This window comes from Equus caballus, chromosome 25 (assembly GCF_041296265.1).
Source record: "Equus caballus isolate H_3958 breed thoroughbred chromosome 25, TB-T2T, whole genome shotgun sequence".
In the NCBI taxonomy this organism is placed as follows: Eukaryota; Metazoa; Chordata; class Mammalia; order Perissodactyla; family Equidae; genus Equus; species Equus caballus.
Window position 1 is genome coordinate 31,278,492 of NC_091708.1, and position 15,535 is coordinate 31,294,026.

At 39.0% G+C, this 15,535-nt stretch overlaps 1 long non-coding RNA gene across 3 annotated transcripts in view; it reads left to right on the top strand.

Moving 5' to 3' along the window:
- The first annotated feature begins 405 nt into the window (after positions 1-405).
- The window catches only part of LOC138920817 (uncharacterized), a 30,918-nt gene continuing 15,788 nt past the window's right edge, over positions 406-15,535 (top strand). Inside the window, exons 1-3 of one of the 3 annotated variants that reach the window (XR_011432685.1) lie at positions 406-537; positions 1,741-1,810; positions 1,898-2,395. This is a non-coding gene — a long non-coding RNA (uncharacterized lncRNA). Of the gene's footprint in view, positions 538-1,740; positions 1,811-1,897; positions 2,396-15,535 lie in introns of those variants that run through there. The other 2 variants (XR_011432683.1, XR_011432684.1) reach the window with 2 other exon arrangements.

Sequence of the window (15,535 nt, forward strand, 5' to 3'; positions counted from 1 at the left end):
GACGTGAGCCCAGATCTTAAAGAAATTACTGGAAGACCACCCTGCTCTTCAAATTAGAGCTCTATTTAAATCATAACCCTTGGAACTTTAGGCCAATGATGCTTCTCCTTTCTGAGAGAAGTAATTATTCATCTTTTCCCATAATTGTAAAGTCTTAGAGCAGGAAAAGACCATATGGAGGTTGTCAAGTCCAACGTGATTACTAAGAAGAAAAATATGCGCCAATGCTGGTTTTCTGCATAACTCGTTTCTTTTCTGCTTTAACATCTAGCATTCTATTTTGTTGCAAAGTTCATATCTTAGATTAAAAAGAATTCATCATCACACTCACTTGAACATTTATTGTCACCTTATGACATCATTGTCACCATAGGAACAGCTGTGATTTAGCAGCATATTGCCTTCAGTTAGGGATCATGCAATGAGTTAACAAAGTATGGCAGCTTCAGATGCTGATGTGAATAGGAAGGGAAGATATGGAAAAAGAGGAACAGGTGTGCTGCTTTTTCTGCCAACGTTCCTTAGACCTGAGATGAGGTGGGAGTGAACATGTGAATAATCCTTAAGGGACAAAAATAAATCTCCTAATCACATAGCCAAAAAAAAAAAAAGAAGAAGAAGAAGAAGAAGAGGAGGAGGAGGAGGGGGATAGAAGAGAAAGGCGAAGTATTTTGGTGACCCATTTCCAAATTTCAGAGTATTGGCAATTCTTGATCCTTTCTCTATCTTTTGTACTTGAGCCATGTAGCATGTCAGAAAGGGCAAGGAATTAAATAGGCCTGGGTGGAAATTTTTGACTGTACCAGTTATAAGCTTTTCACACTTGGGAAAGTTCCCCAATCGTTTGAATCTCAGTTACCTCATCTGTAAAACAGGTGTGATATTTGCACCCTAGAGTGTCAAGATCACAGGTAATAGTGCAAGTGAGGGATCTGACATGGAAGGCCCTCAGTTTACGTTTTCCTTTCTAAGTGGTTGAAATTTAGAGTTACAATTATGGTAGTCAGTGGTGGGCACATGGATGGTTATTGTATCAATTTCTCTATAAACAATTTCCATATGTTTCAACTATTTCACAATTGTTTAATTTCTAATTAAATATGTGTAATTTATTTAAATCCCACTTAGGTCATTGATATCAGTTCTAGAAACATTTTAATCTGTGACCTTGGTTAAACCCCTCCACTTCTCTGAACGTAAGACTATGATGAGAAAAATAGATTTTACACTTCTGTTAGTCCTTTCTAATATCATACTTTAATATATTTTAGTTGTTAAACATGCCTTTCTACACTGATGGGTTTACCCATCACTGTAACTGCAACATCACAATTGGATATTTATTTCTATTCTTATTTGTTTAATGAATTTCTTTCTAATTAGACTTCAGCAAGGAGGTTTGAATGTTTTCCTTATTGTATCTACAGGATCTGACATAACTTACACAGAGAAGGTGCTAAATATATACACTTCTTGAATAAACAGATGTCCGGCAGATATCATTATTTGAAATAAGTACTCAAAATGTCTGCAGAATATTATTGAATACCTCCATGAGTCCACTCACTAAAATAATAAAATAATGTCTGAGTTTGTCTATATTTCTTCCCTTTAGTCTTTTTGTCCTTGAGTCTCTGTCTCAAGCTGAGTCTGTATCTCTTTTTATTTCTCCCAATATACATATGCCATTCTCTTCTCTCTCTGCCTTTTTAAAATCTCTCTCTCTCTCTCCTCCACTAGGTCTCCCTCTTGCTGCTCCCTGGTCTTTAGAAGATTTTTCCTTGAGACGCTCCTGCCAACATAATTCCATGTGAGTTACATTCGTTTGCAAAACCTTTCATCACATGAAGATGTTCTATTTAATTAGTAAAAGTTTAATTTTTTTTGTCCCTGACAGAGCATCATACATCACAAAGACTGGAGAGTCATTAGCTATGAAATTAATCGGGATGGAGGAAAGTAGAATAAAATCCTAGACCTCGGTGAAACTCAGGCTCAGCTGTGTCTACCCTCCAGGATCCAGCCCTCTCAGAACCTCTTGGGCCATTCCTGTTTCTGAGGGGGCACAGTGAGGGAGGCTGTTATTTACCCCAGAAGACATTATGTTACTGCTGCTCAGGGACAGCACAGGAGACCAGGAGAACTGAAGGTTGAATATCTTGAGCACAAAATATCCCACGTGGGAGCTCCAGAGACTGTTGTGAGAGAAAGTATTTATCTGCCAGAGCCTCTTTCAGTTTAGGTGGAAGGTGACTGCTTCCACCCTTGGGGGATAAAGAATAGAGTTTGTTTTCACATCTATGCCTTGCTCAATATACAACCTTTAGGGAATGCTGCCTTAAGATTGTGATATGATGAAGAATAAAACAGGGAGCCAGAATTTGTGTAAACCCCCAAGAAGCATTCGATTTCTATATATATAGAATGTTAATTGGTTACTCTCTTGGTCTTAATGCTCTCTGGGCCTCAGTTTCCATGCCAATAAAATGGGAATAATTATGCCCACTCTAATTCTCTCACAGAGTTGTTGTGAGAATAAAAGAAAAGAGTAAAATTAATTGAGATGTTAAAATGACACGTTTTATTTCTTAAGATTCTCAAAAGTAACTTTGCCAAGTACAAAACCATATGTTGGGATTAAAAACAAAAACAAACTCTTGACAATTAATCACACCTTCTGTCCACCATGTGGATAAGAGAGATGCTGTCACATGGCAAAGAGAACACTGGTTATGGAACATCTTCACCCTTGATGACTTGCATGACCTAGAGTCTATCTGTGAGTTTCAATTACCATATACCCCAAATGAACACAGTGGAGGTCACCTGTCAGGGTGTTGCTATAAGAACAGAATAAGTTCATAAACATCTACCTGCTTTTATTTCGTCTCAAAATATCATTAGCTAAATATTATTTTCTTAATTGTTTTGATGTAGCTATATAATCCTTACAGAGTGGGTATGGTCTAGTATGGTATTCTTCTCTCTTATCAATATTCTCTCTCCTGGATATTTGTATCTGTTTCTTTCTCTGGAATCCATCATTCAGGCAGCTTTTACTAAGTATTGTGTGCTGTATAAAGTAGTTTGCATACATTACCTCACCTACTCCTTTAAACAACTCCATCAAAGTTAGGCGTTATCCCAATTACACTAAGAGGAGGTGAAAAGAGTTTCCAGTAGTTAGTTAGTAAGTGGGAGGTCCAGGATCCCAGCTCATAATCGTTCGCCTCTGAAGCCAAAGCATATTCCTCTTTATCCCATTGCTTTTCAATAAGCTTTCTCTAGGAGCTGTAGGAATCCCTGAATCCCCTCTGGGATCTGAGATGGGTTTGATGCTCAGGTGTAAGGAATGGGCAAACCTAAGGTCAGGCTGGATTTCTAAGCAGCAGCTGAAGGGCTTGCTTTTCTGCCTTGTTCTTTCAAATGCAACATAATGCACAGCCCAGCAGGTGACCTGAGCCTGGCAACTGGTAAATTGTCATAATAGTAATACTTTGCATCAATATAGCACCTTTCATCTGGAGGCATCTGAGGACTCCACCGACATTAATTAAACTTCACAGCATCCTAATTCTTTAAGGTCAGGACTGTACCAATTTTAAAGAGAGATAAACTGAGATGATAATGACTTTTATAAAGAACAAAATCAAGATGGATCATTTGTCAGAATAGCATTTGAAGCAGATGATAGAGGCCTAGTCTCTAAGTTGACTGAAATAATTATTAGATAAGTGTGCCGGAGAAAGCACCAGCTGTGAAGTCAGTAGACATAAGTTTTTGGCCTGACCTTTCTACTTTTTATCAGGGTGAATAGAGTCAAACCACTTTTCATTTGCATTCTCCATGTACCCTTCAGTAAGACAAGGGAGCTGCTGACCACTGTCTTCCTTAGAGTCACTTATGCTCATGGCAATGTGGTCCCTAAGAATAATCTTCCCACAGTGTCCTGAACAGTGCTTCATGGACTTTAGTCACCAGGATGTTTCAGAATCACCTCGGGGATGGTGGGGGAGAGGGGATGGTTAGGGAGCTGGTCAAAGGAATGCAGATTCTCATGGCCAACCCCAGGGATCCCAACTTGGCAGGTCTGAAACGGGACTCAGAAATGGAAAGTTTTTAAACACTCCTCAAATGATTATGATGCAGCCCAATCTGGAACCCCCTGGAGACCAACATTTGTTTTGATCTTTGCATTTTCACAGGTTATTGTGAAGCCTTCTGCTCCTGCCCCATCTACCCCCTCCACCACAACCTTCTCCCATCTCAGTTATTGCCCTAGATTTCACCTTAAAATATGGACCATCTGCTTGTTCTCAGTAGCAAGTGAGAAAAGAATTTCACATTGAGGTAGATTATAGGCAATCCACTTATGTTGATAAACCAGAATGGTTCCAAAGGAAGTTTGATTCTATAATAATAGAAGATCTTTATCAAACACTTACTATATGCCAGGCATAGTTAATTATTTTTACATGTATCAATTGATTAGATCTTCACAACAGTCTAATAGGTAGACAATTCACATTATTATCCTTATTCTATAGGCGAGAGAACTAAGACACAGAGAAGTTAAGTGATTTGTCCAAAGTCATGCAGCAGAGCTACAATTTAGACACGAACAATGAGGCTTCAGAGTCTTCCCTCTCCAGCCCTATTTATAGCATCTCAAATAATCCAGAGAAGAGAGAGGATTCTAACTACATACTATGAAGAGCTTAACATCACTGAGACCTTTGAGGATCTGATGAAAGCTATGAAAGTCTCTCCCAGAAAATCTTGGCTATGATTTAAAAAGGCAACAGATTTGTCTCTGTGACTTTTTGGGTGAGATTACAAAGACAGCACATGATAGTTAAACACAAAGGAAGACATTTTTAAATAGTCAGAGCTGTCAGAGTTTTTAATAGAGTTAGACTTCTTTAAGGAGGTAGTGAGCTAACCATTGCAAGAGATGCTCAAGCAAATGCTGAGTGGCAAATTCACAGGGATGCTGCAGATGGAATTTTTCTATAGCAAATCAGTTGCCTTTCTGAAAAAGAAAAATGCATCTTAGCGCTCTCTAAAGGAAGACACCAAAATATAGAGTCTTAATAGTCTAGTATCCATATTACCCAGTATATAATGATAATAAAAATATTACTACTTATGTAAAGAAGCTGGAAAATGTGACCCCAAAAATGAAAACTGACGCAGAAATAACCCAGCTATTGAAGTTAGCAAAATGGGACTTTAAAGCAGTTATTGTAAATATTCAAGGACTTAAAAGAATGTATGGTTATAATAAGTGCATCTCCAGCAGACAAATGGAAACTATAAAGAAGAACCAAATGGAAATTTTAGAAACAAAAAATATAATATCGAAAGTGAAAAATTCACTGATTTGGTGTAATAGCAGATTGGAGACAGCAGCAAAAGAGATCAGTGAACTTGAAGACATAATAATAGAAACAATCCAAACAAAGCACAGAGAAAATAAAAAGACAGAAAACAAATAGCAAAGCTTCAATGACTTGTAGGACAATATTAAGCACTGCAACATCCATATAATTGGAGTCTCAGAAACAGAGGAGAGAGAATGGGACAGAAAAACAATTGAAGAAATAATGGTGAAATTTTCCCCAAATTTGGTAGAAAACATAACCTTACAGATCCAATAACATCCAAAAGGAAAATAAAAAAACAAGCCACCAAAAGGATAAAAGCAAAGAAAGTGACATCTAGGGATATTATAGTCAAACAACCAAAAATTAAAAGAAAATATTGAATGACTCCAAAGAAAATGACACATCACATACAATAAAACAAGGATATAAATGATAGCTGATTTCTCATCAGAATCAATGGAGGACAAAAGACAATCAAATGACATCTTTAAAGTGCTGGCATTTGAGGATGGGAAACTGTCAACCTAAAGTGCACATCCAGCCAAAATATCCATGAAGGATGAATGTAAAATTAATACATTTTTAGATTTTTAAAAATTGAGGTAATTTGTCTCCAGGAGGCTGGCATTACAAGAAATGCTGAAGGATGTTCATTATGCTACAGGAAATTGACAGATCTACGGAAAGAGATAACAAGTACCAGGAGTGATAAGCATAGGATAAACATGGCAACGTTTTATTTTCTTAATATATTTAAAGTGCATATAACTATTTAGAGCAAAAATTATAATACTACATAAATATCACAGACATATATGTGGTACCGTAAAAAAAAACTCTACCGTTGCAAGATTCTTTCACTTTACTGGAAATAGTGACATTAACTCTAAGTCAACTCTAACAACTTAAGGATGTATATTGGAATCCCAAAGGCAACCATTTAAAAAAAATGAAGAAGTATAGCTGAAAAGCCAATAGAGGAATTAAAATTAAATGCTAGAAAATATTTGATTAACTCAAATGAAAGCAGGAAAGGACAAATAGCAAAGTAATAAAAAAATTGTAGACCTAAATCCAAGTATATGAATAATAATATTAAATCTAAATGAACTCAACATTACAATTAAAAGGCTGAGATTGTTAAACTAAATAAAAAAGCAAGATGCAGTGCAATTGTGTGGTGCTTTAAATATGAAATCACAGACAGTTTGAAAGTTAAAGGATGAAATGAAAAATACCATGCAAACATTAAGATTAAGAAAGTTGAAGTGACTATATTAATATCAGACAAAATAGACTTCAAGACAAGGAGTTTTTTTTTTTTAATTTTAAAGTTATTTCAGACGTACAGAAAAATTGCAAAAGAGTTTAAAGAATCTCTATATAATCTGCACCCAGATTCTCCAAAAGTTAAAGTTTTGCCACATTTCTCTGTCTCACTCTCTGTTCCTATCTCTCTTTCTCTTCTTCCCCCTTCTCTCCCCTTTCTCTCTTTATCTGCACACACAGCCATCCCCCCCAAGACTGCTGATCTCTTTTTCCGGCATCACTTGCAAGTATGGTGCACACATAATTCTCTTTTACACTTAAATATTTCTTTGTGTATTTTCCCCCAAACCAGGACATTCTCTTACATAAGCACGAATACAATGATCAAAATCAGAAAATTAACATTACTACCACAGTATTATCTAATCTACAGATCCTATTTAATTTTTCCCAATCATTTTTATAGCAAAGATAATTTTTCTTCGAGTTCAGAATTTAATCCAGGATGAAATGTTGCACTTAGTTACGTCCCTTTACATTCCTTTAATGTGGAGTGGCTCCTCAGCCTCTGTCCTTTATGACCTTGAGATTTTGGAAAATCACAGGCCTTCTTTGGAAGAATGTTCCTCAAACGGGGCCTGCCTGATGTTTCCTCATGATCAAGCTCAGGTTATACGTTTTTTGGCAGGAGTACCTTGGGAGTGATATTGTGTCTTTTTCTCTGCAAAATATTGGGAAGAAAATGATGTCTATTTTTCCTGTTTCTGGTGATTACTTTGATCATTTGATTAAAGGAGTGTCTGCCAGGTTTCTTCTCTAAAGTTGCTATTTTTGCATTTGTCATTAGTAAGTATCTTATTGCAAGATTTTTTGAGACCATGTAACTATCCTGTTTCTCATCAACTTTTGCCTGCGGTTTTTGCATCCATTGGTAATCCTTACCTGAAATAATTATTACTAAATGGGTTTCTAAACGAAAGCAAGCAGTATAGCCAGAGGTAAAGAACAAAATTAATACTGAAAAAGGGTCAATTCATTAGGAAGAAATAGTGTTATAAATGCATATATGCTTAATAACAGAACTTCAAATTATATAAAGCAAAATTGACAGAATTAAAGGGAAAAAGATATAAAGTCCACACTCATCAGTGAAGATTCTAAAATACATGAAGCAAAATTGATAGAATTAAAGTAAAAAGATATATGCACAAGCAAAATTGAAGATTTTAACATCCTTCTTCAATAATTGGTAGATAACTAAACAGAAAGTCAGTAAGGATACAGCTAAAAATAACACTATCAACCATACTGACATAAGTGACAATTATTCCACACTACACCCAGAAATGACAGAACGTACAAACTTTTCTGATGTATATAGAATGTTCACCAAGATAGGCCATATGCTGGTCTCTTAAGTAGATCTCAATAAACTTAAAAAAAAATAGGTATATTACAGAATATAACCTCTAATCAAATGGAATTCTATTAGAAATCAATAACTTTAAGATATGTAGAAAAGTTCCAAATATTTGTAAATTAAAATATTACTGGCGTGAACAGGACATTAGCAAAGGAAGTGAGCTTATAGAAAAGATATAAATATAAATTTCACTGTGTCACACACTTAAAGGGTCTTGGGAGATAAACAATATTTTAATGCATTTCATTATTATTTGATTTTTGTATATTTCAACAGAGAAACTAGCAGGTAAAGAAAGGATGACAATCCTCATTAAGTATAGATGCAGATGTTTAATTCCATGATTTGGCAAAGACTTTATTGGTGGGGGAAGAAGAGCATGGGCCAGACCACATGACACCCTAACACAGAGGGTGATTCCCCCAAATGTATATAGGAATAGCACCCAGTGCATTTCACAGGACCTGCTCCATATTATGATTTCAGTGGTTACTCCTCCATGATTTGGGGAGAAGGGGTACATAGCAACCCTACTTTTACTAGATTCCAGCTTTTAGAGAAGTTGACATTATTCTGGCTTCAGGGAACTATAGAAATGAAGCAGCAGCAGCAGAATTACCTGGGAGCACATCCCTGCATAAATGCCACTGGATCTTTATTAGAATGGGAACAGAATGCTTCAGAGCAGCTGACCTCAGGAGGCTAGTTCTGCCAGTAGACTGTGGAATAAAATTGCATCTATATCTATATATACATTTATATATTTTATTTTATTTTGTTTTATCTCTAGTAACTAGTTTTTCTATTATGAACTCTTCTTTATGCAAGATATATACATATGTGTGTATATATGTATATATATATTTTTAATTTTAAAAGTGAAAGTGAATTCAATGTTCAAAGCAAGAAAAGTTTTTCTTTTTTCATTACCCTTTTAGAACATTGCACTGTCCTCATTATTTTGGGAAATAAATCAGTGCTTCAAAATGATTAGGAAGCTAAAAGGGGAAAGGTCACACTTGATTTGTTTTTTCAGGCGATGAACTTCACACTTGAGAGGGAGAAAGGGAACCTGAGAATGTAACTGTGCAAGTTAGCAATCAGTGTGCCAGTCAAAATGGGTCCCAAGAAGAGAAAGGTGGTGGGGGGAGGCATTACGAATTAAGAAAAGCAATTCAGTGAAGAAGTGACTCAAAAGGTCAAGCTGCTAAGAGTTCCTGCAGGGCGAGAACCAGAAATCACACGATGCAGCCCACGCAGGCCCACATGAACGACCAGAATAATTGATGATATAAGAGCCAGGATCTGCGAAATTCACAGGCTCTTAAACCGCCCACAGACGTGCAGCCCAACTGTCTCTGTGCAAACCTTACAGAGCTCGGGTGATGGTGAGAAGATTTGGGGCTGCAAGGTGATAGGGTAGCTAAAGAGAGGGTTTATACAGACAGGGACCTGGACTATGTCCCTATCCCACCCACTATATTTTGAAGATAAACAGGGGACACTGGGAGAATCAAATTCCCCACTTTGTGTGAATACGTATGCTAGTCACTGACAACATCATGTGGCACCCTCTGGTGAAAAGCTGGAATGGAGTTGATGTACAGCTTCAAAGCTTAAGTAGCCATCCTCCTGCTCCTTAAATCTAGCTTGAGTTAGCATTCTCGAGCCTACCTGGGGGAGAAAGACGTGGCTGGTTCAGCTTGTGCTTTCTGCCTCTTGAGGAAGTAAAGGGCATATAAAAAAGATGCTATTACCTGGTCCCTGCTTTTTAAGCCTGTCTACTGTTTCTCATAGCTCAATTAGTGACTCAGACTTGACCAATCAGATGAACAACTCTTCCCGACTTTGGAGAAAGCTAGGAAGTGGGTGGAGAGTGCAGGCCTGGTGTGGAGAGAGGGGCAGAACTGTCCCCATCTATCTGCTATGTTGGGGACCAGGCAGTCACTCTCAAGCATGCACGTTTCAGCCTATAGGAGCTTGGGTGTGGCTCTCTAATCACTTGTCCCCTTGAAGAGACTCAAGCTTCTCCTAGTAACTGTTCACAGTGCTTCCTAAACCCTCAGGCCTGTTACCTTGAATCCTTCTCTCATGATCATTTCTTTGCCATTTCTCCAAATCAGAGCAGAGAAGAGTCAGGCTCTTGTGTTGGTACAGAGTGAACTTGGGAAACCACTTAAGCTCTCTGGGCCTGCCATTTTTATTCATCTTTGACTCAACCACCTGGTACTAAGCCTAGTTCTGGGAACCTCGGGCATAAACCTTAACAGCTGCTTCCCTTGAGGTACTCACAATATAGTAGGGGAGGCAAAAAAATCACATGTACTTTGGCAGACTGGGTTAGTTTGCTAGGGCCACCATAACAAATTTACTACAGACTGGGTGGCTTAAACAACAGAAATTTATTTTCTCACAGTTATGAATGCTTGAAACCCAAGATCAAGGTGTCAGCATGGTTGGTTTCTTCTCATGCCTAATCCTTGGGTTACAGACGGCCATCCTGTGTCCTCACACGGTCTTTCCTCTGGGCGCTCTCATGTCTGTTATCTAACCTCCTCTTCTTATAGGATTAGGGCCATCCGTCTGACCTCATTTTATCTTAATTACCCCTTTAAAAGAGCTATCTCCAAATATAATCACGTTCTGAGGTACTGGGGCTTAGGACTTCAACATTTAAATTTTGGGGGTACAAACTTTAGCTCATAACACAGGCACTATGTTGGATATAACAAACAAGAAGACATAGTCCTTACTTCAGATGTTTTCAGGCTAGTGGGGGAGGCAAGACCCCATCTAAACATAAACTAGGCAGGGATACAGCCATCTAGGCACTCAAATTAAAGTTGAAGAAATAAAATATATTCACAAATAAATAGTAAACAGGCATTTGGCAATGTTTCAAGTAAGAGAGGTAAGAATGTTAGGACTTGAATAAAATGGGCTCTGTCCTCCCTCCCTCACTTATAAACGTTGGCCCTTGTTAGGACTTTTGTCTTACCACCCAGCAGTAAATTCTCAACGCAATAATGCTGCAACGGGTGTGGGGTGTGGGGGAAGCAGCAGGGGTGAGAAACTGGAGCCTGAAGTTCAAGCTGCCACATCCTATGTGATAAATCCAAACTCTCTTTTGCTCAGCATTCTTTACATTATCAAAGATTGTTGTTAATTATCATTATTCAGTGGGCCATCCTAATTCCTTCAAATATGTTCATGCCATCTAAGAACTAGAAGGAACCTTGGAATTCTATGAAGTTGAGGGGGAACATGGACGGGATTTAGGGAGAGCTGGGAGCTTCTAAAACAGTAATCAATTTTGTGATTATGCACATTGTGTTACCGATAGGGTCCATATTTCTCACTACATAAAGATCATGCCAGTCCTTTACAGAATACCCTCCAAAAACTTCCTCCTGTGACACTTGGAATAAAATCCATTCTCATTACTAGGCCCTACATGATCTGACCTCTGCTTATTTTCTAACCTCATCTCCTGCCACTCTCTCCCTTACGCACTAAAACACAGCTACTCTAACCTTCTTTCTATTCCAATAACACACCAAACTGATTCCTGCTTGGAAAACTTGTACTTCTTGTTTCTTCTGCCTGAACTGCCCTGCCCCGCCCCAGATCTGTGCCTGTCTGGTTCCTTCTGGTCATTCTCATCTTAATTTAAATATCACCTTCTTTGCACCCAAACTATTGACTTTCTCAACTATTGTTTATCATATTTCCTTCATTATTCTGTTTTGTTTTCTTAATATTCGCTACCACAATCTGAAATTATCTCCTCCATATGTTACTTTACTTGCTTATTTCATCCCACACAACTAAAATGTAAGCGCCATGAAACCAAGGACCATGTTTATTGATATCGTCCAAGCCTCAGGAATTGCATCAGGCACATGGCAGGTGACCAATATATATCTGATGCAGAGATCCTCAGAGTGATTCATGATCCATTACTCCATCCCATGCTCATTAAACTAACAAACAAATAACAAACAACTAGCAAGTAAAGAAGTAAAACTGAGAAACATCAATTGCTGGGAATCTGTTCATTTTTCAAATGAAGTCTGGAGGAGTTCATCTGTCTTAGCAAGCCCTGTATGGGTTCATTCCAGCCCTTTTCCACTCTTGTTTGGACCTGATTCAATTGCCAATGTTTTTCCCAAAATGTGGCACTGGGAACACCTCATAGTCTGCTGATTGGAAGAGCATGGGACCTTCGCCTGCCTTACCCTGACACCATATACCTCCTACAATGCTTTGGATTCTTTTTTGATATCTTCCTTGTGCCATCAGGTGACTCATTTCTTCCGGTTCTTTTGGAAGCAGTTGCCATATTTTCTGTTATTAGTTATTACCAATCCAAACAAACACATTCGTTTTCCCAAACTCTAGGAGGAGGTATTTTTAAAAAGGCCATTTTAATTATACATAAGCAATGGAGAATCACAGAGGATTCATTAACATAATAAACAGAAGTCTCTTTCCAGCGTCTGACAAGCAAGGTGATATAAAAACAAGCATTATTTGCTGCTCAGCAACCGTGGGTTTCTTTTCCAAAGTCTTCTCCCAGCTTTCTTAGTTTTGAGACTTTACTCACTGCCCATACCTGAAGCAAAAGGAAGAGCTTCAAGGAGGAGGTTACTCTTGATCTTTGCCTTGAGATAGAGACAGAAATAAGACTAGGAATACTCCCAATAGACACTCTTAAAACAATAGAGATGATAAAATATGAAGAATGGAAATGCGAGAAGAGCACAGCCTCAGCACCAGAGAAACTGGAGATCTAATCCTAGCTCCACAAGTCACTAGCTCTGTGACTTTGGAAAAGCATTAGAACCTCTCTGGGTCTATTTCTTCCTCTTGCAAATGGCATTATCCCCTGCTTCATTGGGTTATGAAATAAATTTGCATGTATGATTCTCCCAGCACAGTGCCTGGCACATCCTCAGAAACGCTAGTTCCCTTTTCCCAAAAGAGAGTCTCTAGCAGCGTGCTACATATTTTCCCTTTTCCACCTCTTCACCTTATCCTACCTGGGGAATTTGACCTAACTTGATTCTTCCCAGGCCCTCAGGGCTGGATCTAGAAGCCTGCAGGCTTTGAGTGGTAGCTGCCTGCCAGTTGGCAGGGAAGAACGGTGTGCTGGAGTGGGGATTGAACTGTTGCCATTGGAGATGGCAGCAGATGCTTCCTGGTTGAGGCTGAGTTGGCTAAATCAGGGCTCTGTGGTTTGAGACAGACTCCCAATTATTTCCAATTAGGAGATTGCAACGACAGCTGCTCCTTACCCAACCACCCCTCACTGCTGCCAACCTGGCCTCATTCAGTTGAGAGCTTTAACCTGGACTCGAGATTTGTAGGTGAGAGCATCCTCAACACATATCGTATTTGCATTATTTAAATCTCTCTATCTGAACCTGAGGTCCCATACCCCTTAGTTTAACAATAATCCTGGGAGGAGGTAAAGGGCAGTAAAAGAAGAACTGGGTTCAATTCCCAACTCTCCCACTTGCTAGCTGTTTGACCTTGGGCACCTGTGACCCTCTGTTTTCTTGTCTGAAAAGAGCATGATAACTTGAGTCCTGTTGTGATGATTAAAGTGAAATTCCCAGTGTGAAAGGGCTTTGTAAATTGGGAAGGACTATACACAGTCCTTCATATCTTTGATGGCCCCTTCATGATGAACTCAAGCCTGATAAAGCCAGTGGAAGGAGAACTCTAGGTGGAGTCAGATCAGGATGATGCAAATATTCTGTGAGGCTTAAGCCCATCATTTAACCTCTCAGACCATTCTTTTTATCTTTAGAATTGAAGTAAAATTAATAGTAGGATGCTTGCCTCACAGGGTTTACAGCTTTATAAGTGTAATGTGGAGCCCTTTGTAAACTGTAAAGTGCTGTGTACACATGAGCAATTATTATTATGTTCTTAGGGCTTTTTTTGGTTTGGCACCAGTTGAGTCAGCTGAATGCTCTGAGCAAGAACAATCTGTTTTCTTTCCTCTTGGCAAAGAGCACAAAAGACAGAGCAGCTCATAGAAACTGGGACAGGAGAGAAAAGTTAACTCTCTGTCTCCCTCTCTCACACACTCACACACTCACACACTCACCTACACACAGCTCCCCCATGGATTCCCACAAGTCCAGCATCCAAAGTACCACAGCAGAACTTGGGAAGTGGCCTCATTTCCTACCCAGTTTCTGTATCCCTAGTCCCGATGCTCACTGCTCATTGCCCAGATATAGTTAAGATCTAAATTAAGAACAAGCCCCTGGCTCCAGCAGCCATTGTCACATTGTGTGGAGTCCTAGACTTGGATCCCAGATGACTGGCTCTGCCATTTCTTTAGCCTCTCCTCAACCCTCAAGTCAATCAATCTTCAAGTTATGTTAAATTTTATGTCTTAAATTGAAATCCACCGACTTCTCTTCAATCTCTTTGACGCTACCTAGTTCAGGCCACCACACCCTGCCCTCACGTCCCCCCTGCCCCACCACCACGTGGAAGAGCCTCCTTCCCAATCTTCCTATCTCTAGCTCTCATTTAATATGTTCTCCACTCTGTAGCCAGGAGGATCTGTTTAAAATGCAAAAGTCACTCTGCTTAAAACTGGTCGGTCTTCCCACTTCTGTACAGTAAAAAGCAAATGCCTTAACACAGCTCACAGGACTCTGCGTGATCTGGTTCTGTCTGTCTGTTTAGCCTCTGCAATACTGCCCTGTGCCCTCTGAGCACAAAAATATTTGCCTTCTGTCTGTTTGGGGAACCTATTCTTCTCTCTGCCTCAGCCTACTTGTGGGATGCATATTTTGCCCACTTCCAAGTAATTCACTCTATACTCCTCCTGCAGGTACCAACTTACAGGTCCTTCCGCCAGGAGCATCTTCCTTAGTTTCTCAGAGCAGGTTAGTCCCTGTACTGTCCGTGCTGGCATGCTCAACTTTCCTGTATGGCAGTTATCCCAGCTTGCCATTGTATATGTACTTCAGTGATGACATAATGTCTCATAAGACTGAGCTCTGAAAGTGCAGGAATCATACACATGCTGACCTCATAGTCCTAGCTTCCCTTACAGTACCTGGCACAAAATATTTTTGAATGAGTGAACATGAATTCGGGCAATTCATATATCCTTTCTCATGGTTATTCTTCCTCATCTACAAAATACAACTAATATTACTTTTTCTACCTATTTTAAAAGATATATAGAAGAAACAAATGAGATAGTGCATCTCATAAGGGCAATGCGAATAAAGCATCATCTTTTGAGCTGGCACAAGGCTGACTGAGAAGCAGGGGCAATAGGAGGCAGAGGGAAGAGGTGTTGCTGGGTTTACATCCAAAATATGTTTAGACACAGTTTACTCATCTGCAGAATTGGATAGTAACATCAAAATTGCATAATTATTAGGAGTATAAAAGATTATGTAGATAAAGCAGCTGGCAG